The sequence below is a fragment of the Ruditapes philippinarum genome, unplaced genomic scaffold (assembly GCF_026571515.1).
Source record: "Ruditapes philippinarum isolate M1 unplaced genomic scaffold, ASM2657151v2 ctg30_1_1_1_1, whole genome shotgun sequence".
NCBI classification, from domain to species: Eukaryota; Metazoa; Mollusca; class Bivalvia; order Venerida; family Veneridae; genus Ruditapes; species Ruditapes philippinarum.
In genome coordinates this window covers 260763-283650 of record NW_026851624.1, presented here as the reverse complement: position 1 = coordinate 283650, position 22888 = coordinate 260763, and the positions used below count along the sequence as shown (strand labels likewise).

Genomic DNA, 22888 nt, shown 5'->3' with positions numbered 1-22888 from the left:
ACAAACGCAATGTTAACATTCGAGTGTGAATGTGGAGGAGGCGTATTTACTTTTAATCACATTTCTATAATAATATTTATGTTTTATAAAAAAAATTTGTGTTAAGTACCACCAAAATAGATTCAAGTCAACATAACATTTAATTTACACATCGTAAAATTAAAATTAAAGTTCGAATGGCTTATTCTATAATTCACAATTACATTGCCATCATTAGCATTTTTTCTATTCTTTTCCTCGTTCCATACTGTGGCAAAGCGTTTGAAATTATTTATCATCAGCGGGTGGCTTAAATAACATGACAAACTCAGGCTTTGGCAATTTATGATACTCTAGAAACTCCCGCTAATAGTGTATCAATATTCAGTGGGGTAAATAACACGCTGTCATTTTGGGACAAATTGGATTATGAGATGCCGTGAATAGATAAGTAAAACAATTTGGCAGCATTATTGTATATTAGAGAATTAGAAAGGTTTGGGGGCATGTGTTTGGAAACCTGTTCGAATGAGGTTACACATAAGCACAATGTAGATTGCATTTTTTTCTTACTGCTCGTGAATACCTATACGGATTTAAATGTTCATACTAGGTTATATTGAATAATAAGACGTTGGAAAATTTATGAATCGTCATTTATACCGTTGCTATTAATAATATTGAAAGAAAAAATCGGTTAGTTTAGTTTCCTAATCATTTTTTGCTTAAATAGCCATTTTAATTTTGTTAAAAAATTTAGAGACTAGTTAAAAACCGTTTGTTTAACAGTCCTGTTATAATTATGATACCATATTCAGCAAATATGAAAATATAATATAATAAAAACTCTTTTTTATAAGAAACTAGATAATCATAAAACTGATTATAAATTGCTGATAAAAATTGGTGAAACAATTTAAGATAAGATTTTAATAATGGTTGATGATAATTTCCAATTAACAGGCTGTGCCCAAGGAGACCTCTGCCGCAATCATTATAATTGTAGCAAGTGCTTTTTTCTTTGACGAATCATCGTCGACTGTGCATTAATCAACAGCCTCTCGTTTAAGAATGTAGCCGTTGGATTACCTGTCACTTATCTTTTAGCACTTCAAACGATTTGTGCGACGATAATCATTTCTGATGCAACGAATGCATTAGAATTTACAATGTTATGTTTTTTTCCATATTTTATTGCTGTAAGGTTGATGCGAATATCAATTCACTGTAAACATGAGTCAAGTCATCAAAATATAGGGAGTATTTCAATTTTCGAATACAAAGTTATATGCAATGTCAAATTGTTTTGCCTCAACTATGGTTTGAATATCAAAAAAGCCAGTGTTCGTGCTTTTCTCCAGTGTTGGGATACTTATATTGGAAAAAAAAACACTTTGGTAAAACTCCTTTTATATCAGTCGAAAAACAATATTACAGAGAAAAAGAGCTATTTTTTGCAGTGAATTGCACAATTTTGAGGATACATCATACTACAAGATAGACATTCATTTTATACAAGTACAATTAGAACAATATATATTTTAGAGCGGATTAAATGTATTTTTGAGATATATTATTTTTACAAAAGTTGACGCACACCACTTTTAATGTAACTTTATCAATATGGGTAAAACGAAACAATTGAGGCATACGAACAATATCAACCAAAATTAATACGTAAGCATTACATGTAATCCTACGTTACGATTTGACGGGTTTAGTATCATCAAGTTAAGATAATGGAGTCACGAAATGACATTATAATTGAATCATATTTTGGACGTTTGCTGGTACATTGTAATAGGGACGAGCATTATTAAATACACTGGTTTGAAGTATTATATAGTATTATATAATGTATTAGAATATAACGCAATACTAATTAAAATTTCACTAAATTTTCTTGTCCGACGACCTAAGTAAGAAATAAATAACGTTCAGTGAAGATAAGAAAAACCCTTTTTGCAACTTTTACAATTGCTCCTGGAGGAAATAGTTTTTCAGTGTTGCAAACAAATGTATCTCAATTGTCTGAGACAATGTTTAACTATATTTCTTTAATTATGCGGTTAACAAACATTCACGTGTAATTTGCAATTGCACTGTACGAACGCGTATAATGTACATGCATAATGTATTCCACTTTAGTTCTAAAAAAAACAGTTGATAAGAATGAATCTATGAGGCCGAAGTTGGACGCGCTTAACATATATAAGATATGTTATTTAGATAAGTGAATTATTTCGGACGTTATGGCATTCATTGAGATATTTTATCGAAAAAATGTACTTGAAACAATTGCAAAAATTTTGAATTCTCAAATTTCTGAATCTTTCGGTTAAACTGTAACAGTTAATGTGTACAAAAGTGATAATTTAAGACAAGACATGCCAGCTATATGATATTCCGTTTTAAATATAACGACAGTTTAAATCTTACGTATCGTATTACTTTGCAATAGAACAAAAATTGTATGAAGACATTCTTTTCCAGACCTATATTTACTCTGTTGATGTGACATCCGATGGCAGTTGTATGAATCGTTAGTTATTATATAAATAAGAATCTCTAATGAAAGTTGTAATACAGATTATTGAAAGTTGACATTTAACATAAAATCTGTGCCCTTTACGGCGACAATGTAATGAATTAGCCGTATTCAATGTGATTTAATGATGACTTGTATTTTCTGTTGCTAATTTGTGTCAAAGTTGACAGATATAGCTTCTCATTAGGACATTCAAGTCAAATCATTCCAAATCTTTCTGCTTTAATTTCCTTAAAATCAATATTTCACAATTCTAACAAGCTTTGATTTTCTGTCAGCGTCAAAAGAGTTAAATCTGACAAAAATGATCTGATTTTTTTTGTGAACATTTAGCAGGAACTCCAGATTACATAAGTGTCAGTGCTCTGCTTAAGTAGAGATGTTAAGAAACTGTAGATAAATTAAAGTTGATTTATGTCGACGTTTTGAATTTATTGCTTATTAACTAAAAGTTAAATGTTCAGCCTGAAATCAGAGCATTATGCTTTTTAGTCGTCGAAAGTCATAACCTATTATCATAGTAAGTAATACGAAACACAGAGTTAACTAATAACGCATAATCAGATGAATGAATTGAATTTCTTTGAAGATAAAATCAAAATAAGCTTTATGAGGATTGTCAGATGAAACTCCAGAATACCGCACATGATGTAGGTCAGATACCGCGCATGCTTAAGGTCAGTCTCGTATTTCTAATTTAAAAGTTGTTTAGCTAAATATCAATCAAACGGAATTATCCAATCATAACAGAACAGTTCACACTATAATTATAAACGTAAATTTCAGACTCATGTGAGACATTAAATCACAGTTATCAATCTTTACAATTATTTTTTTTCGACTATCTCTAATGAAAAGACTCAAAAAACAACCCAAGCGTGCAATTTCCACTTTTAGACTCTTTTAATTGTCTTTCGGGGACTTTCCCCTTTTTTCAGATATGTTTTTAATGATTTCTGAAAGTAAACATCAATAATTTTGTAAATATACGAATGACATCCATCATTACTTCGGCAAATTCAATCTGACACATTATCCAACGTCAATGCATTTGTCACGGGTTACATAACATATTTTCAATTCAAAAAAATTAGAATCATTGAAAGTCAAATTTATATCAACTATGAAAATAAAATTAAACAATTATAACACTTTCCTATAATTAAATAGGGTGCCAGAAAATGAACAATATCAATGCTAAAGTATATTTGCATTTAAGAAGAAAAAAAAAACTCGAACTGTATTCACGTAAAGTTGGTTACATTATTTATCATGCAGAAATGAAAATCGGGAATAATTTCAGACATTTAACTGTTTTTTTTTGTTGCATTAAAAGGTACACATCGCATAAGTATGCACCGAATGAACCTTCATATTCAGAATACATTCATCGAGTGCTAAGAATCAAAATAGCATGTTTACATGAATCTAGAGCATACTTGAATTCATTTAGTGTCCATGTTTTTATGGGTTTTAAATATAACACGTACGTTAATGAATGTAATAAAATTTAATTGAAACAATATAATTGACATGAGTTCTCTTCATTTAATTTTGGCGCACCTTTTCTTTCAGTTAAGCACTTGGTCACGTAATTGGATAAGCGGAACTTATCGTTGTTTGCCAAGAAAATTATTGAGCTGCTACATTTTTTAAGATGTTTCTTTTGTCGTTTTATTTTTTATGAGTTACAATAAAAAACACCGACATAAAAATGCACATACATCTTAATTAAAGTAAATTATTCTGCATTCAAATGCATGAGTATTATTTTTATTTTCATAATGTTATTAGTTTATAGTTTATGACATAACATAATTGTTAATATTTTGTAAATTTATCGTGCGAGATACCGATCAAAAGACATAATGCTGGAATGATGTGAGCTGCTAAGAGGCTATAATTATATCGTTAGAAATTAAAAATCCTTACATATTCATTAAAATAAAAAAAGTAACATTTTATGCCTTTAAAGATTTTACACAGTCGAACATGGTAATATTAGCTTAGTATGGATATATTCAAATAAGCTACAGACATTTCCTTTTTAAACTACAGTGATCAAAATTTTTAGCACAATAACAGGACAGAATATCAATCAACTGCAGTCAGTTTCACTAAAATATGAATGGATCTAAGGAGTTTTTCTGAGAAAGTTTTCAACCCATTTGCAAAAGAGAAATCAATAAGGATTTGTCCGCCAAATGTATGTTATTGATCTTTGAAGAGCCAATTTTATAATTTTAAAGTCTATACGTCTACAGATGTAATTAGTTTCTGCTCTTAAATTTATAAATTGACCTTGCAGGATAAAATATCTCCAGCTTATTTATGGATGCAGACAAAATTATACTTTATTGCGTATGTATCGCTAAAGGTTTCGACAAAATGAATAGTAAAAGTGAAAGTTAAAAGTATGTTGCTATATTGTAAATAAATGTATCATTTTACTTACTTGTGATACAATTTCTGAACATATCTCACGATAAGAACATGTATTCTGAAAAAGAAAAAAAACGTACTTTACTTTTGTTTAGAGTATACACTACTGTAAGACAATGTTTGTAATTGTATGTATTGTCCTTGAATATAAATTAGCGGACATAATCAAAGGCAGCACTGTAATAATTATCTTGTCACAGAAACGTGATTAATCATTAAATGATTCATACTAAGGTATCAATTAACTTTTCTTATTTTCTCCAGTATTAACGACATGGAACATAAAGGCAGATTTATTCTACTTATATTAACTAAATTCACGTATTGATCCAGACGTTGGCTGTATCGCCATACTTCATAGGTATTTAGTTCATTATTGGGGACATTTTAGTCACGCACAGAAATTTCCGTATAAACCGTACAAAAATACAATCGTAAGCAAATAGAGATTTGACGAAGACACAGACATGACATCGTGTTAAAATGATCAAGAAGAAAGCTTGAACCATATTATGAATAAGCATATAAAATTAAACACATAATTCCTGGCTCACACAACATTGGCGTGTGAATGTATGTCAAATGCCATTGCATATTCCCTAAAATGCCAACTGCCACCTGTTTAAACAAAAGACAAACTATAACTTACTATTGTGCTTTAAATTTCAAATGTTCTCCATGTCTCTTTAAAAACCATTTTAAAATATAGCAAATACGTTTAATTAACAAAATTATTTTTACGTCCGTTTTATAAGACGAATCTCTGCTATAGTTGGTTACTTCCAATGTTCTTGGATGGTGGTTGTCCGGTATATTTACACACTTTCTATGATGGTATGCGTTGTTTTCATTATGAGAAATCAGGACAGGTAACTTAATATATTTATTGTGTATCGGAACATAAATTTAGCTTCTAAAGAATATTTAACCTCAAAAAATTTGTTTACCATCAGACAAAGTGATGCAAACCCTATCTTCTTTTAAAAACTTTGGTGTTATAAAAACCAAATGTTTTATGATAATTTTAATTGTTAGTTTAACATTTGTGTTAAATAATCAGATAACGCAAATATGTTTGTCAATTTGAGACTTGACAGGGTTCTCAAAGTTATAACTGGGGCATGAGCTGTGTTTACCTTGTCAAATGGCATGCCTGATGTTCACATTTTTTGGAATGTCAATTTAAATCAAAAGCAACATAACAATATATAACTAGAACTATCGCTGAATGCGATTCATACCCCCACCAATGTCCTTGACAGAATATTTTCTAAGCCTAAAAGGGGCATAACTTGTGTCATAATTCAATGGAATTCTATACTTTTCGTCATCTGGGCTTGCTTCTAACCATTCATATAAATTTTAAGTTTCAAGTAAATATCAATTCTCGTTTAAGAAATATTATAGTAAATAAATTTAACGACATAAATATGGACTTAACTTTGTCAAAATACAATACAAAGTTATCCCCCCAGACTTTTTAGTTATGAAACTTGACCTGCTTATCTTACTTGTGACACTTCGTATAACTTTCAAATGATTATATGTTCTAGTTTAAGAAATACTCAAGTACATGTTAAAATTTCAGAACATTTTCTAAGTCAATTTTTGACCTTCAAGTGTGGCCTTGACCTTAAGCTGGCACAAGGGTAAGATGGGTTCTGCACATTGCCCAGTTGGGGTGAACATTTAAATCAAGTTGGAAGAAAATCCTTCCATTAGTATAGAATTTATAGAGCGGACACGACATATTATCTAGTATTGATTGTATGCAAATTTGAATACTTAAAAAGGGCATAACTTTGTCAAAATGCAATACAGAGTTATGAAACTTGACCTGCATATCTTACTTGTGACACCTCATATATCTTTTTAAGTTTCAAGCAAATACCTTTTCTAGTTTCAGAAATTTTCAAATACATGTTAGAATTTAAGAATATTTTCTAAGTCAATGTTTGACCTTCAAGTGTGACCTTGACCTTAAGCCGGCAAAAGAGCAACATGAGTTCTGCATATCCCCTTGTTGAGGTGAATATTTAAGCCAAGATTGAATAAAAATCTTTCAATATGTGTAGGACTTACAGAGCGGACACGACATACTGTCTAATATTTGATTGTTTGATATTTGATCTTCAATTGTGACATTGACCTTGAGCTGACACATGGGCAACATAGGTTCTGCACATTCTCTTGTTGAGTTGAAGATTTGAGCCAAGTTTGAAGAAAATCTTTCAATTAGTGTAGGACTTACAGAGTGGACACTACATACTGTCTAATATTTGATTGTTTGATATTTGACCTTCATTTGTGACATTGACCTTGAGCTGACACATGGGCAACATAGGTTCTGCACATCCCCTTGTTGAGGTGAACATTTGAGCCGAGTTTGAAGAAAATCGTTCAATTGGTATAGGATTTATAGAGCGAACACGACATACTGTCTTATATTTGATTGTTTGATATTTGACCTCCAAATGTGACCTTGACCTTGAGGTGACACATAGGCAAGATGGGTTCTGCACATCCCCTTGTTGAGGTAAACATTTGAGCCAAGTTTGAAGAAAATCATTCAATTGGTGTAGGAATTTTAGAGCGGACACGACAATGGAGACGGACAGACGGACGGACGCGACAAAGCGAATCCATTATACCCCCCTCCCCCACCCCACATTTTGTGTTGGGGGTATAATTATACAGAATAGTCTGGATTGTAGAACGCCTGCATATACCAATTACTTCGTTCCTCACTGTGGCAAAGAAATGCACATTATTCATTATCGACGGGGGACTTAAATAACATGTCAAATCCAGACTTTGACAATTTATGACACTCCAGAAACTCCTGCTAGCAGTGTATCAATATTCAGTGCTGTAAACAACATATTGGCATTTGGGAAGACATCGGATAACGAGATGCCATAAAACTGATAAGAAAATGAATTATGCAGTTTTAAAGTCAATAAATTAGAGGGAGAGGGTTGTAAGTTGTACTATTCTGTGTTTTGAATAAAGTTACAATTAAGCACTCAATTCTGAATGACAAACAAATCATTTTGGAAGAGATAATTTACACGAAGTTCAACCTTACACGGAGATACTATATTACAAAGGCATAAGTAATGGTATGCAATGAATAACAAAGATTTTCGAACTTATAAGTATTCATAAGGTTATGCAGTGGTAAACACTATCCGCACTTTATTTAAATTAATAAACCTACGGAAACTTGGTGACTGTATCTATGGGTTATTAACGCAATATATACTTTAATGGAAATAAAATACCTAATGAAAAAAGGATCACAACAGTATAAAAGAATTGTTCTATTGCTTGAGTCTTAAATCATTGGTATGCTTTCTATAATTTCCTTACTATGCAAGTTAACTAAAAAATGTCTTTAAGCAATACATAATAATCAAGACAAGGCATATCAACATTCTATTAGTTTTAAATGAACATTATTTTTAACAACCATCGTTGTTATCAATTAATATAATATTCATGGAGGCGGATATCATTTAAAAAGTTTTGTTTTAAAAAATGAAAAATATCCTTCAAGGGACTTGCTTATACATGTATATAAATGTTGAGATATCAAGAATGATCAAGAATGATCGATAACGTTTTGTAATAAATTGGAGGACCCCGAGGGAATTATTTTGCGATTAATTTGCCACCGTCTTCTTTTAAATAAACGGATCATCGTCTGCTGTGCGTTAATCAACAACCTCTTAGATTGTGAATTTAGCCGCTGGACTTTGTGACGTTACACACAACCAATGAGGACTTTTTCATTAAACGCTATTACGTCAATTGTACTGGGTTATAACTTTGGATGCAACATCACCGATATAAATAATATTTATTAAACATGTAATATGCATGTGATTATTTTGATTTAGTTGATACTTTCCTTGCATGTAGTTTCATATTTATTCCTTAAAATATCTATTTTTTAATCTGTACAGATTTACAAATATTACCAATGTCCAACATGTTAATCAAAGGTACACATTTGTAATCGTTGTAACATGTACAAAGATCAAATATCAATCCGGATCATTTGTAAAGTGTGTTTGATCAAAATAAATGTTTAACATTTAAATGTAAATATAGCTGTTTTGCATCTTTACAAATTGTTATGTAAATTGTTTTGAAAAGTTGTAATACAGTTTTGCGTGTTATGATTCAGTAAATAAAATAGAAATGTCTTTCTTAATGTTGGTCTATTTGTTCCTGTTGTTTGTCACGCCAATTGTAACATTTTAAGTCACGCCACATCGTCCACCTAACAAGATTTCCTTGATAAATAACCAATAAATACCAATATCCCCGCAAGTGACCAACTACTACTGCTATTCCCACATGACTTCTTAATCTGTGTTGAGAGACACATTATCATTAAACGTAATGTTTGAGATGAATTGTCATAGTAAAATTTTGCCTCGACCGAGAAAAATGAACCATGTGACCTCCCTATTGAGCTAAGCAGCTGGACTTCCTTTCAGAATGTCTTGTAATTTTAGTATTGAATAAAACGACTGATATACTCATTTAATCAAAAGTTGAACAAACTAAAATTACTCAATGTGTGTAAGTGTGAACAGAAATACATTGTCATTTGAAAGTAATGTATGTGTTTAAAGAATGATATCTATTATCCTTATTTGTATGAACAAATAAATTCTATGCACAAAACCAATTATACTTATGCCTAGAAATGCCTTCAGTGTTTCATGAATAATTAACGGCAGAAAATATACGAAGGATGAAAACATTCTCTTATTAAAATAGATGTCCAAATTTGTTGCTTTATATAGTCAGTCCCCGAATAATTTCGACGCCTAATAACAATTTATGCTAAGAAGGCTTCATTCGATGTCCGTGAAAAGAGGTTTCTTGACGAACGGTTCTTATATTGATGGAGATCTTTTATTAGGTTAAGAATTTTCCTCTGGTTTGATAGATTAGGTAACATATTTGACAAGTCCTTTTCAAACCAAACTGATGAATAATTGTATGAGGGCCTGAACAAATCGTGATGAGTTGACGACAATGAAGAAGCTATCCATAAATCGTATGCAAGTACGAATTGAATCAGCAAATTTGAAAGCTGATATTTTTTATTCAATATTGAATTTGTTGAATTGATTTTCTTAAAGTTTTAAGTGTACTTTTCCAATGAATGACACGTTGGTACTTGCAAGCCCTTTGTGTGTCTTAAATCGGACACTGATTATAGATTTGAGGTTAAGGAATTTAGCCCTAGAATTCATTGAATAGATGTAAAACTTGTTTATTCTATTACCCTTGTATCTTTCGCGATAATTAGGCAAACCGATGACAACTGTTTACCAGTCAAACCTCTATCGAATTTCTATAAGTCGAATATCCACTATCAAAACATCAAAAGCAAAATAATGGTGTAATAAGCTGTCATACAGGGGTCAAGTTTTTTTTAAATGATTTACACATTAGAAAACATTTGTTGTAGTCCTTATTAGACACAGAGATCGACCAAATGTTCAAAATCTGGCAAAAGGCATTTTAGAGCCACCTTTGTAACATAAATGTCTTAATATTATGATAAATGCCTCAAGATAGAAACTGGTAAGAGTTCATTTTTACAAAACTGAAACGTATTTTTTATAACGAAGTTCTTTTCTTTGTTTGTTAAGGGCAATTATAAAACACTATGACCTTCTTAAAAGAAGTAAGAACTTATATATCGGATGATTTGATAACAGCTTTTAAATTTCGAAAAAGGCCTGTCTGTGTTCAATAAGCATATGCATGCAAAAATAATCAAGGGGGAATTATTAGACAAAATGGATTTGAACTCCCAATGGGTAATTTCATAACGTTCAGCCATTTCAAATTTATCTAAGGAACGAATACAAATGACTGCCCTGTCAAATAAAATTATCAGCTATAATATACAACTGACTGGAACTTTCGGACAGATTTGACGCGTAAATAAGCATTCAATTTCGTCCTTTTAGCCAATTTGTCCCAATCGTATTGAATTGCAAGTGCTTTGGAGTGACATATAAAGTATATTTGATAACAAAAAATAAAAAGGAAAATGTTCACATGTCTCAAGGAGACAGTCCCATCAATATGTGATAGCATAAAAAAGTTAAGGTCATGTTAATACCAAAGCTATTAGAATATCACAGTACTGAAAATACCACAAACGAAATAAATTATCATTATGAGAAATATATTCAGTTGGTTTTATATTAACCAAAATAAGGTAATATTACTTTCATTGATACTAAAGTGTATTTAGAACATCTAACAAAACCATAATTAAGGTATGACCCACCTAAGGCATTACCTCCATTTTGAAGAGTATACAAATGGGCTAGAACTGCTATATACTGTCAACTGCATTGAAACTGAGAGGCGCGGGTTCAAGCCCCAGAAGAGGCAACTTTTTTTCTTTCTTTTGTTTTCTTTGAACATAATTTGATTCTCTCAGATCACTCTTGATAAGAAAAAAGTGTTTCATTTTAATTATAAATTTTTATAGGTATTTATTGACTAAATTGTGCTAAATTTATTATCAAATATGGAACCTGATATTTTCAAAGTCTAATAAAATAACTAGACGGTAAAAGTATTTTATATTTGACAAGCGCAACCAATATACTTTAAAGAAAATTTATGCAAACTTTGGAAACATCCCCTGATTTGAGTAAATTTTAGGGATATTTTGAATAAGGCCCTGCAAGTAGAAAACTGATCAAACAACTACTTAAAATGGGTGGAGTAGCGTAACATTTATTTACATATTTCAATCGTTTTGAGTAGAAACCATAATTTTGCAGGGTCATTTGTTAGCTGAATGCTATTATTTGTTTCTTAAAAATGTTCTATAGGAAAACATTTTTTCATAGCAATTATATAGTAAAATATTTAGAATTTCTGAAAATGAGCCCTTCTATTAGCCAAGTTTAACTTAAGAAAACCCTCCATAACTTGTAAAATTTACGGTAAACTTTGTTTAATTTTTGCATTCTTGTGTCTTTTAAGGTATATAACTGACCTATGTTTTCAATTTTATAGTTCCTTATAGTGCCCATTTGGGGGCTCATACCTAAGCACATGTTTGAAAATGGTAAAATATTTCATTAGATTTCGTCAAAAAGTAAAGTTTCAACTTGAAGTGTTTATGTATAAATATTGGGAAAAATAAAATATGTTTAAACTAAGTGTGCATGCATTTTTAAAAAAAATATTTATTATAATATCGAAATCTCCTTTAACTATAAGAGTACATGTATGCTTCAATTAATTTTATTCAAATGTTCTTGTAAAAATACGTGTATGTTTCAAGGGATATTATCCAAATATTCCTTTAACTATAGGTGTATGTTTCAATGAATTATATTCAAATGTGTTTTAACTATTATAATTGTAATCCTTTAAATGATTACATCCAAATGTACTTTAAGCAATAAGTGTATGTTTCAATTGAATATATCCCAATGTACTATAAATTATAAGTATGTGTATCCTTCAAAATACTGTAATTCAAATGTACTTAGATTCATGTAGGAAGCTTGCCAAATTAGTGCTTGTTCACATACCATAAGAATTATACAAAATAGCAAGATTATCACAGAAATTTGGATATTATTTTATTTGGCCAAGACACTTTAGTTATCGCAATCTATTGACATAAGCAATTTAACACATTAATGGTTAGAATAATGAACAACGTACCAAATCTTAGATAGGCGTAAGCCACAACCCCAAAATACTATTCTTTGATTCTTTGCGCGAAAACGACAAAAATCATATTTAATGACAGCGTAGAAATAATGAAGACTACACATTATAAATACGATTTTAACAAACAATTTCAGCTCTATGTGCCGTATGCAATTTTTCTAAAACTAATTCTCTAGTTTTCACGATATCGAAATTATTTTTCTCCTGACCGCTAATATGAGCTTAACCTAAAATTCCGGCAATGATCGGTGATATTTGATCAGACTTGAGATACTGCCAACATTTCGCAAGAATACACGTTTCCTCAAAGATTTAAATGACAATGTTAAGAGTGGCAATCAAGTTGACATGATTCCTATCGTTAGACAACAATACTTCTTGTAACGACATAATTGAGAATGGCATACGTACTTTGTGTTCGCACCAATGCAATGAAAATGAAATAGTGCACTTTAATAAGTTGTATTATCAACCCATTATTTATTGAAATCGGAGCACAGCCTTTGGTTCAGAAAATCCGGCAAGTCCGATATGTTAATATGTAAAACATCTGCGAAATTTTATAAGTATTTGAATCCTCCAGATTGTGACACATTGCACGGACGAAGAAGAGAATTTCATGAAAAGCTTTTTTTTTCTTCAAATTTTCCAAATACAATTTGTGATAGATTCTACCGTTCGGTGATGTAAGTGAGTTTCTGTTCATTCTTTACATTGAATGAGTTTAAGTATATCGCAAGCTAGCTAAATTTACCTTTATATCAGCAGCTATCGTTTCCCTAATTTGCGCTCTATTTTACCACATTTTACCATGCATGTCATTATTTCTGATTACAACCCTAAGATTTTGAAAATGAAAACTAAATGGTGCTTAGTTTTGTTTCGTTTGGTTAGTGGCACACACAGATTAGGTCATATGACGCCGAAACTGTAAAGCTGATTTTGGCTACAAAAATATAGCAACACCACGGGTCAAAACAAACAAGCTCACCTGCTGAAGCTAAGAGATGCATAGATTACAGGAATTTGAACCTATTTTATCGCCTCTAACGGTAACGATGGAATGAACAATGGCTGCAACTCTGATACCTCAACCCTAAAAGGCAACTCTTCAGTTACAAGTGTGGGGGTAGCTAAATGTTTTACAACTGACTTGTGTCCTAATGTAGTAAAAGTAGTTGACATTTCGCAAAAAAAAACACTCATCATTTTATCACGAAAGTTAAGGTGTTGAAAAAATAGTTACCAAGATATACAATTAGATCGACTCAAGCCTTCCTTTAACGCTTAACACTGTCATCATTAGTATTTTCGAGAAATTCCTGGTTCCTTACAGTGGCATTCATTATAAGTCACGGGCTTAGATAACACGCCAAACGCAGCCATTGTCAGTTTATGACACTTCAGAAACCCTTGCTTATTTTGTATGAATAATCAGCGTTGTAAATATCATCCTGGCAGTTTACAATATATTGGATTACGGAACTCTTGAAATAGATCAGAAAAACAATTTTGCAGCTTTCATGCGAATTACAGTTTGGGGAATAATATTAATAAAATCCGTTGGTTCTAAATTTATCGCTAGATGTGGTATTTAGATTTAAAGCCCTCATAATAAATGTACTTCTTATATAATATTAAATTTATAGTTTTGCAGGTATAAACAGTAAAGACGGGTGAATTAGTGGAAATAATGTGATATACGGGCACAGCATATGATCAACTCTGTATTTCATGTTGTAAATGTATATCCAAATGAACCACTAAATAAGGTAGTTTAAAGTGTACATTAAGCAGTATTTAAATGCATTTTATTTTTATAACAATAATAAAAGAAAATTTTTATAACATAATAACAATTGAAACAATAATAACATTAATTGTCAATGTGAAAATATATGCTAGCAGGATCGCTACCAATAGATTTGGATATCAGTGCCGTGATTATGTACTAAAAAGAAAGAAACTAGCAAACTGACTTAAATTGTCAAACTTTAAATCTTGCTAAGAATTTCCTGAGTGAAAATCCAAATTTTGCATGTAGATATCGTCATAGGATTTGATGGATATCTTCCAATTTATATGTTGAGTATATAAAATGGAATAGTACGAAATTCAATTGTACTAATATCTCCGAAAAGTAGAGCAATTTTCCCTTCAGTTTAATCAAGGGAAAAACCTTGTCAATACTGGAACAATCAATCAATCCGTATGTACATAATAGATTTAACAGATACCAGTGTAAGCCTCCAGCGCATGGAGACACATAGTCTGAGTAGAAGATAGATAAGTGATAACATGTCCATGTAAATCTAGTATTATCTAATATACTGCCCGAGAATACTGAACATTTAATAATGGATCAAATTTAATGGATTTTAAACAAGAACATCCTTTCACTGTGCGCATTATCTTAACGTGTTTTACTCGGTTACTGAAATCAGAGGATATATGATATGAGTTTATAGGCTTCGTTTTTTTTATTCTACCTTATCACAAAGCAATTCCCCTTGTGGCTGGGGGTTTGCCTTAAGTTTAAGAGCTGAGGCATCAACATTGCAGCCATCAAGAATGATTGTCAGAGGCGAATAAATGTGTTTGAATTACAAGAGTCTATTCATCTCTTAGCTCTTGGCCACTTGTGTCGCTTGAATTATGATTAGTCAAAATAATCCTTCTTGTTTCGGCGCCATGACCTAAATTTTGTTTATGCTCCGTAAAACCAAACAAAAGAAATAAAACTCACAAAGCAATGTTTTCGAATAATGATATAATTTTATGACTTTTGAGAAGTATTACATAAACCTCTGCATGAACCAGAAATCTTTATAAATATGTTACGTTTAATACATTTTAATTAACTCTACTTGTAAAGGTAGCATTAATGAGCATTATTTACTTTTATGAGCATGTAACTGTATATCTAAATGCAGAAACATTATATCTTTAAAACAGAAACACATGACGTATAGAAAGGTTTACTAACTAATACATTGCATTGTTTAATATTAGGTAAGAGAGATAAAATAAGATCAGGTTCATCTGATTCCAAGAAAACTTGATTACATTTTGAAATCAAAGACGGTGCCAAGGGACTTCTGTTGCAATTAATTCTCTACCTTTGTCATTAACGGATCATTGGTAGCGGTGTTTTAATCAAAACGTCCTCATTTACGAATGTACACGGATCTACAGGGACTTCATTTATTACCTTTACATACACAATTCCTGCAACAATGTTAGATGATAGTTTTCTCGGAAATTGACGTTTTGGGGTTACACGTGTTTTCAAATTTATTGTTACAGTATGATATTGGAATGCATGCTTTAAATAAATGTTCAAACTACAGCACCGATTTGGCTAATAAACTAACAAATTATCAATTATTATTAATGCAGTAACAATTTTAAAGTGATTAAACCTTTACTTATATGTATATATTGATAAATAAGCCATGAAAAAACATTGTTCGGCAAAACAAACCATTTTAACTTAAACAATTATTAGACATATAAAGAAAGAAAAACTCGAAACGTGTAAAACACGATAAAACGAATGTCGAGTGCGTTTGGTTTCCAAAATTTTCAATCCGTCTTAAACACATGTTTGTGATCTCGGCAGTCGACCAAGCTTCTCTTTTTCTTTGATAAATAATAAGAAAAAGAAATTGCCATTTTCACGCAAGTGACCGTCTACTAATCCGACATTATTTCCGTATATAGTGATGGGAAATTGACCATTAGACTAAACTCTCCGCGTTCAATTGTGACGGAGAATTTTGCCAAGCCCGAGACTCGAACAAGCGACCTTTGGATTTCTAATGCAATCCTCTCCCAAGATAGCTAAGAAGGCAAACAACTTTAGCACATACTCGTATTTGATTTGTTAGTTTGTAAGTTTGATTTACAATAGTAACCGGTTATGTATTATCATGGAAGTCGCGCCGTTAAATATTTGCTTTATAAGTATACAAACACAGTCTGTCAATACCCTAGTGCTGATGTCTGGTATATATGTTAACAGTTTTAACTGATACATTATTGTCTTCAGTAAACAAAGACAATGTTCAAAAGCTCATAAAAACAAATTAAGATAAAGAAACACTCTTTTTAACTGTACTGGTTTTATGAAAAGTCTATTTAAGCCGGTACTTAGAGGCTTGGACGGTCGCTGGTATTTACCAATACTGTCTATAAGCAGTCTCAATCAAACTGAACCTGCAACATTTAAAAAATTGTCTTTTTTCAGGGTTCATAAATGTTCCCGTCTTTGACCATGTTAATTATAACACGACGTCTCATGGTGCAAACATACTTCTTACATGTTTAGATATACTTATATATATGTAACTTATGCCATTCTGTTAATAATATTGTAATGTAATTATAATACATTATTCAGTTTTGTACTTAATGTTTGACTTCAGTAAGTAGATCTATACTCGTTCGTATAAGTACATTGAATAATCACAAGCTGCAATCTTACTTGAGAAAAATGTTGACTTTGAAACAATTAACTTTATATTAAACATAGATGCAACATTCTTTTAAAAGGATAAAACATATAGGTTAGGATATAATGGTTTCCTAAAATTAGTACCTTTACCGCATTTGTATATTCAGTAAAATACTATAACGAAACGATAATTAGCTTACTGAAGTGAATAGAATAAAGGGAGATGATGGGACATAATGAATTTCACATCCCATAAGATAATTTCATAATGTTCTGACATTCTTAGCTTAAACACAAATAGTTGTCTGTCAAATGGAGTTAGTAGCTGCTACGTACAAATAACTGGTACTTTCAGACAGTTTTGTTACGTTGAGAGCACCCAATTTCGTTCTATAACCCAATTTGTCCTAGTCTTATTATATTACCGAAGAGCTTAATATATAAAATAGAAAATACGAAAATGGTGCTTACACTATAGTTACAGTTTTTCTGGCCGTTGATGAAAAGGAAAACATCTGAAATCTAAAATTAGATACAATCCGGCCACATGTCTCATTAAGATCATAGATTTATCCTGCCAGAATCCATCTATTTAATAAATGCTATTTTATTTTGCAATGCACGACGACATATGGGTTAGTTTTTAATTAGAAAATTACAATCAAATTTACATAAATACAAAAAAGCCTTAAAACATCAATATAAATACAATTCACTGGCATTATTTATATTCTTTAAACATACAGAGTAAGTAATTATTAATCAGTCAAGTACAACGGGTGTTAAAAAATAAAGAGATAAATTATCTGAAACATTATATTTTAAAATCTAAAAACAATGTGATTAAAGTCACATTTCCAATTTTAAACATAGAGAAAATCACATTGAAAAATAGTTTTGTTCCCGTATGTATACAGTATAATTCAATTAACATACAATATTCACATGTGTTAAAAGATAAAGACATTGTATATAGTCACTCTCTCATAACTTGACCATAAGTTTGTCGAAAGAACATAATTTTACTGTTAATTAGCATAACAAAAATAATAAGATATTATCGTAAACCCTTTCATAAAATTTGAAGTGAAATGGCGGACACCATTGAATGGTTTATAAACTTTCCGAAGAACAAGACCGAATACATTCTCATAAACCTTAAACTCTGCCAATGAACGCTCTTATACTTAACAACAGTGGCACAGAATTGCAAATTATACATTATCGGCAGGGGACTTAAATAATATGTCAAACGCAGGCTTTGTCAATTTATGACTGGTAGAAATTATTGTCGATTGCGTATCAATATTATTCAGTGTTTTACATATAATTTAAGCATTCTGAACTAGATTGTTCACTGGTTTTTTTAAATTTAGGTCACGAAAACAATTTGGCTGCTCTTATGTTGAAAAAAAACATTAGGGGACAGGCATTGAAAGAGCAACAATTAGATAATCTTTCAAAATGAAACCTACAAACGCTTTTATTTTCAAAACTATTTTTTGAAAAGGTTGTTATTTGTCAATATTTTGTCACATTTCTGGTTTGGGTATTCTGTGTAACTTGTAATGTAGGAATTAATATAAACGGGTCATAATATCCTTATTTATTTGCTGCCACGCCCGAGCTGTGATTGGTGAGCATAAAGATAAGAAAGATGATTATGTAAAATTATAATTATGTAAGTGCCGCTGCACTTTGACATAGTGCGTCATTGTAGGAAGATTTTGATAAGTGCGAAATATCCATATGTTATTTCCTTTATTGGATCATTTCAATGCATATTTAGTCTACAATTTGTCTGACTACGATTTAAGAAGATTACTTTGTTTTTAAGTGTATTACATGCAGCCAATATTCTAGAAAGAAAAAAAATTTCTCTTTTTAAATATATTTCTTTCTTTTTTCTTTGCCATACACAAAGACGGTATTATCCTTCTTTTCTTATAACACCACCGTGCATCCAATAACGAACTAAAACCTATTATGTTCCGCCAGTTTTTCACTTGCAGCATTTGAATAGAAGGCATTTGTGAAACTTGACGGACTGCCCTTAATATTGATGGAGATCTTTTATATTGTAAAGATCTTTTTCTCCAGTTTGACAGATGAGGTAACATATTTGACAAGCTCCATTGAAAACATCTAATGAATAAATGTTAGGAACTGATCGGAGCTTACAAGGACGATAAGGTTGCTTAAGACGTAATTTTGTATACTAATAAGTTCTAAAAATAGTGTTCTATTTGCTCCATGAAGGGAAAGTATTGTCGGTATATCTGTATCGGGATTTCCCCTTGTCCTTGCTTCACTGAAGCAGTTAAATGTAGTAAAAAATAAACAAATATTATTATGTATCCACCAGAGTAGTAATAGTTTCAGGAAATTTGGTTGAAATCTTCTCACGGGACGTAATCCAAAGTGAATGTCTTTGATAAGGCAAGCAACAAATGTTGTTGCCATACCTTTTTTTAAATTGTCGTTTTCAAAGACTAGTACAAAAAAGGGACACAACATAGCTGCGATAATACTAATAACGACAATACTAAATGAGATAATCGCTTACAAGAAAATGTACTTAGTATATTATTGTATTCTGTAAGTCAATAATATGAGAATCATTAATCGGCTTATTGCTGCAAATACAATCAAGGGAGATGTTTTGATTTAACGGATTTCCTCTCCCATCGGGTAATTTCATAATATTCAGTCGTTTGGAGCATATTTAATCTACATTACAATGACCGTACGTCAACTAAAAGTAAAGAAACAACAACAAGGATCAACAAGGCAAAGGCAACGTTCAGAGGACGCAGCACCACGACACATCCAAGTAGGGCACCCAAAAGGCACCAAATCAAAACCGGGAGTGGACAAAATGGCCCCGAAAGGAGAGGGACATGTAATGTGTGAAATAACAAAAACCAAAACCGGTCTATATAAAGGGATAAGGGCAGTAATGGTTAAAAGAGGGGGTGTCAAAATGTGAGAGCGGGCAGATGAGAACAACCTAACGTCAAATATCACACAAATACCTAAAATCCATGATACAGATTAATTTTGCTTGATTGTTTTGTTATGGTTAAACAAAAAGAAGAACAACTGACAGTAATGTAGCCTGAAAGCATTTTTTGTTTTGCTCTTAGGGTCATCCTAAATTAAATTATATTTAAGAAAAGCCCTAGATGTAGCTTATATTTTTCTTGATTTCTGGGATTACACTAGGCTTCAGTTCAGTATAAAATGATGGTATGACTGTATCATCTCGCTACCAGTTCGCCCTCTTCTTATCTCCCCGTTATTTGCACTTTTCCAGTTACACCACAGTGCATTTTCAATAGTATTGTATTTATCAATATTGTATTAGTATGTGCTGCGTACTGTGACGGTTACTCTTCTGTCTCGTCTACTAAGTTTACTAATAATTAACTAGTCTTGTAATCTTTTTCTTTGTGATAGAATAACTGACCCGTTTAACAATCTCTAATGTAAATTACAATTAATTTTAAAAAATGCTACAACTTGATACCTTATGTAAACATAATGTCATGACCTGTTATAAATATGCATTTACAAGGTCGCTGAGCTGGACTAAGCGGGATATTCTTTGTTTAACGTTGAACTGTAAGTATTGTGCCGACTGTCAAAAAGTTGAGCTGATGGTTTGGTTGATTATAATAGGGACTTTTAGATTTTATAATTTCTTTGTCTTCATCTTACTAACTTGTTAATTGCTGCTTTGACATATATGTTGAAGGCATATAATATATTGGACAGGACAGTAGAAAACAGATGTTGCGTATTCTAACTAACAAAACTCAATAGACAACATTTTCTATATTACTCTAACTTTTAAGCGACATGAAGAACAAAGAAATATAGTCAATAACAAAATTAACAAAACATCCTCATCTTCTTCTTTCCAGACACAAAGACAATTAATTTCTATAAATATAAAAAAAAATAATGTTTCTCAAATATCCTTGATAGATGAAGACGTCAGATGACATGGTACTTAAAACGTGTTATTTGAGAGACGTTTATGTAGGATTTATTCAGTTTAAGGGACATTTTGATTGCCCATAACTTAAAGTATTACGTTATCAACGCTTATTTACAAAATGGGTGTGCTGATTGCGCATGCCAAATGATCGTGTAATTAGTTTTATATCCACCTGAGAACATGTCTTTAATAATCAAATGATGTTTGCAAGTCAGAAATGTGATGTCAAATATGTTTTGTTAATCTTACTTCGGCAAAAGGGATACAAAAGAACAGAACGAATAAGGAATAAAGTCACGAAATAAATTAAGGATATATTTACCTAAGATACAATTTGACAAGTATAGACTGGTCGTGTTGAGAAAATTGAGAGTAATGCAAACAATGTACATGTATTTAATATCAACTAATATCAGAAGCATTAAATACTATATGTCTGATGAAATACATTATGTAAAGCTTGCATTTATGTATCCATTATTTACAGAAAAAAATACTCAATTCTTACAGAACACCCTTATAAACACAATAATGATATAGAATATAAATAAATTCAATTTCTGCTGTAACAAGAACACTACTTGAAACATTTGTTTAGAATGTAAAACAAATAGTTGTTCATGAATCATTTTAAAGTGGAATCAAATTACCAAACTCATCTTTATAGTATAGACATTACTGTTAAATACAAATATAGGACATTCACTTTCTACAACTTGCACTTGAAAACCTTAGTTAAGAAACCCTAAAAATTCGAAATTTAATTGGAAAGTAATGACATCCCCTCAGTTTATAATTATTTTATGGTATTTTAAGGGTTTTCTTTCCGTACAGGTTTTAAATTGTTTCAGGGTTGTGTAGGTTAAAATAATCTCAGTTGTTTTGTAACTCGGACCGTCATGTCTTTCGAACTGATTGCTTACCGAAGGGATTAATAGAAACAAATAAAAAAAAATCTCATCAATGCCTCATCATAGACATGGGCGGTAAACATTAGACCAATTCAATATATACGCCAGAATAAAAAAAATAAACATTTCAAATGAAAGAAAAGAAGAAAAAAAACAACAACAACAAAACAACATCATAACTTACGCAAAGAACACATAAAAACAATCATTTTATTTTTATGGTGAAATGAACAAACCATGTAATATACGATAGTGACCTATCGATATTTTACATGTTTCGTCATTTTAAATACCGTAAGGTCTTCAACTTGTATTTTGCATTTCACTCAATGAAGAAGTTTTTTTTATTATCTGGTTTAGAAATTTTGTCATGGAATTCATTCAAATTACATTTTGAGACTGTATCTGTGATAATTTTAGTATGCAATTTTGAATGCTTGACGAAAGAGGTTAGGGTGAAACTGATTTCCTATTGCAACACATATATAAATAAAGCCTGTAAACAAAGGAGCTTATTAAACGGTAATTAATCATTGAAATAGTCATTGATGTACAAAACATCCGGCCTTAAGATTTTCCCAGAGAAATTGGGTTGGTTTTATTGCAATGTTACGCAGTTTGTTTTAACATTGCTACATGTTTATCAAAGAAGTGTTCTCCTGATGTTGTTAACAAGATTTGTTTGTTGTAACCTTCATTAAAATGAAGTACCTAATTCAAAGGATATTTGTCTCTAAATGAACATTAATATGCCCATAATATAAATAATATAAATGTGTTTAAATTTATTGTCTACGCAATAGTACTGG

At 31.1% G+C, this 22888-nt stretch overlaps 1 protein-coding gene across 3 annotated transcripts in view; it reads right to left on the bottom strand.

Annotated features, from left to right (window-relative positions):
* The window catches only part of LOC132717808 (muscarinic acetylcholine receptor M2-like), a 247443-nt gene that overhangs the window by 58401 nt on the left and 166154 nt on the right, over positions 1-22888 (bottom strand). For all 3 annotated transcript variants that reach the window (XM_060701406.1, XM_060701479.1, XM_060701623.1), the window contains one exon: positions 4983-5027. The gene's annotated coding sequence lies outside the window, so the exon portion shown is untranslated. The remainder of the gene's footprint in view (positions 1-4982; positions 5028-22888) is intronic.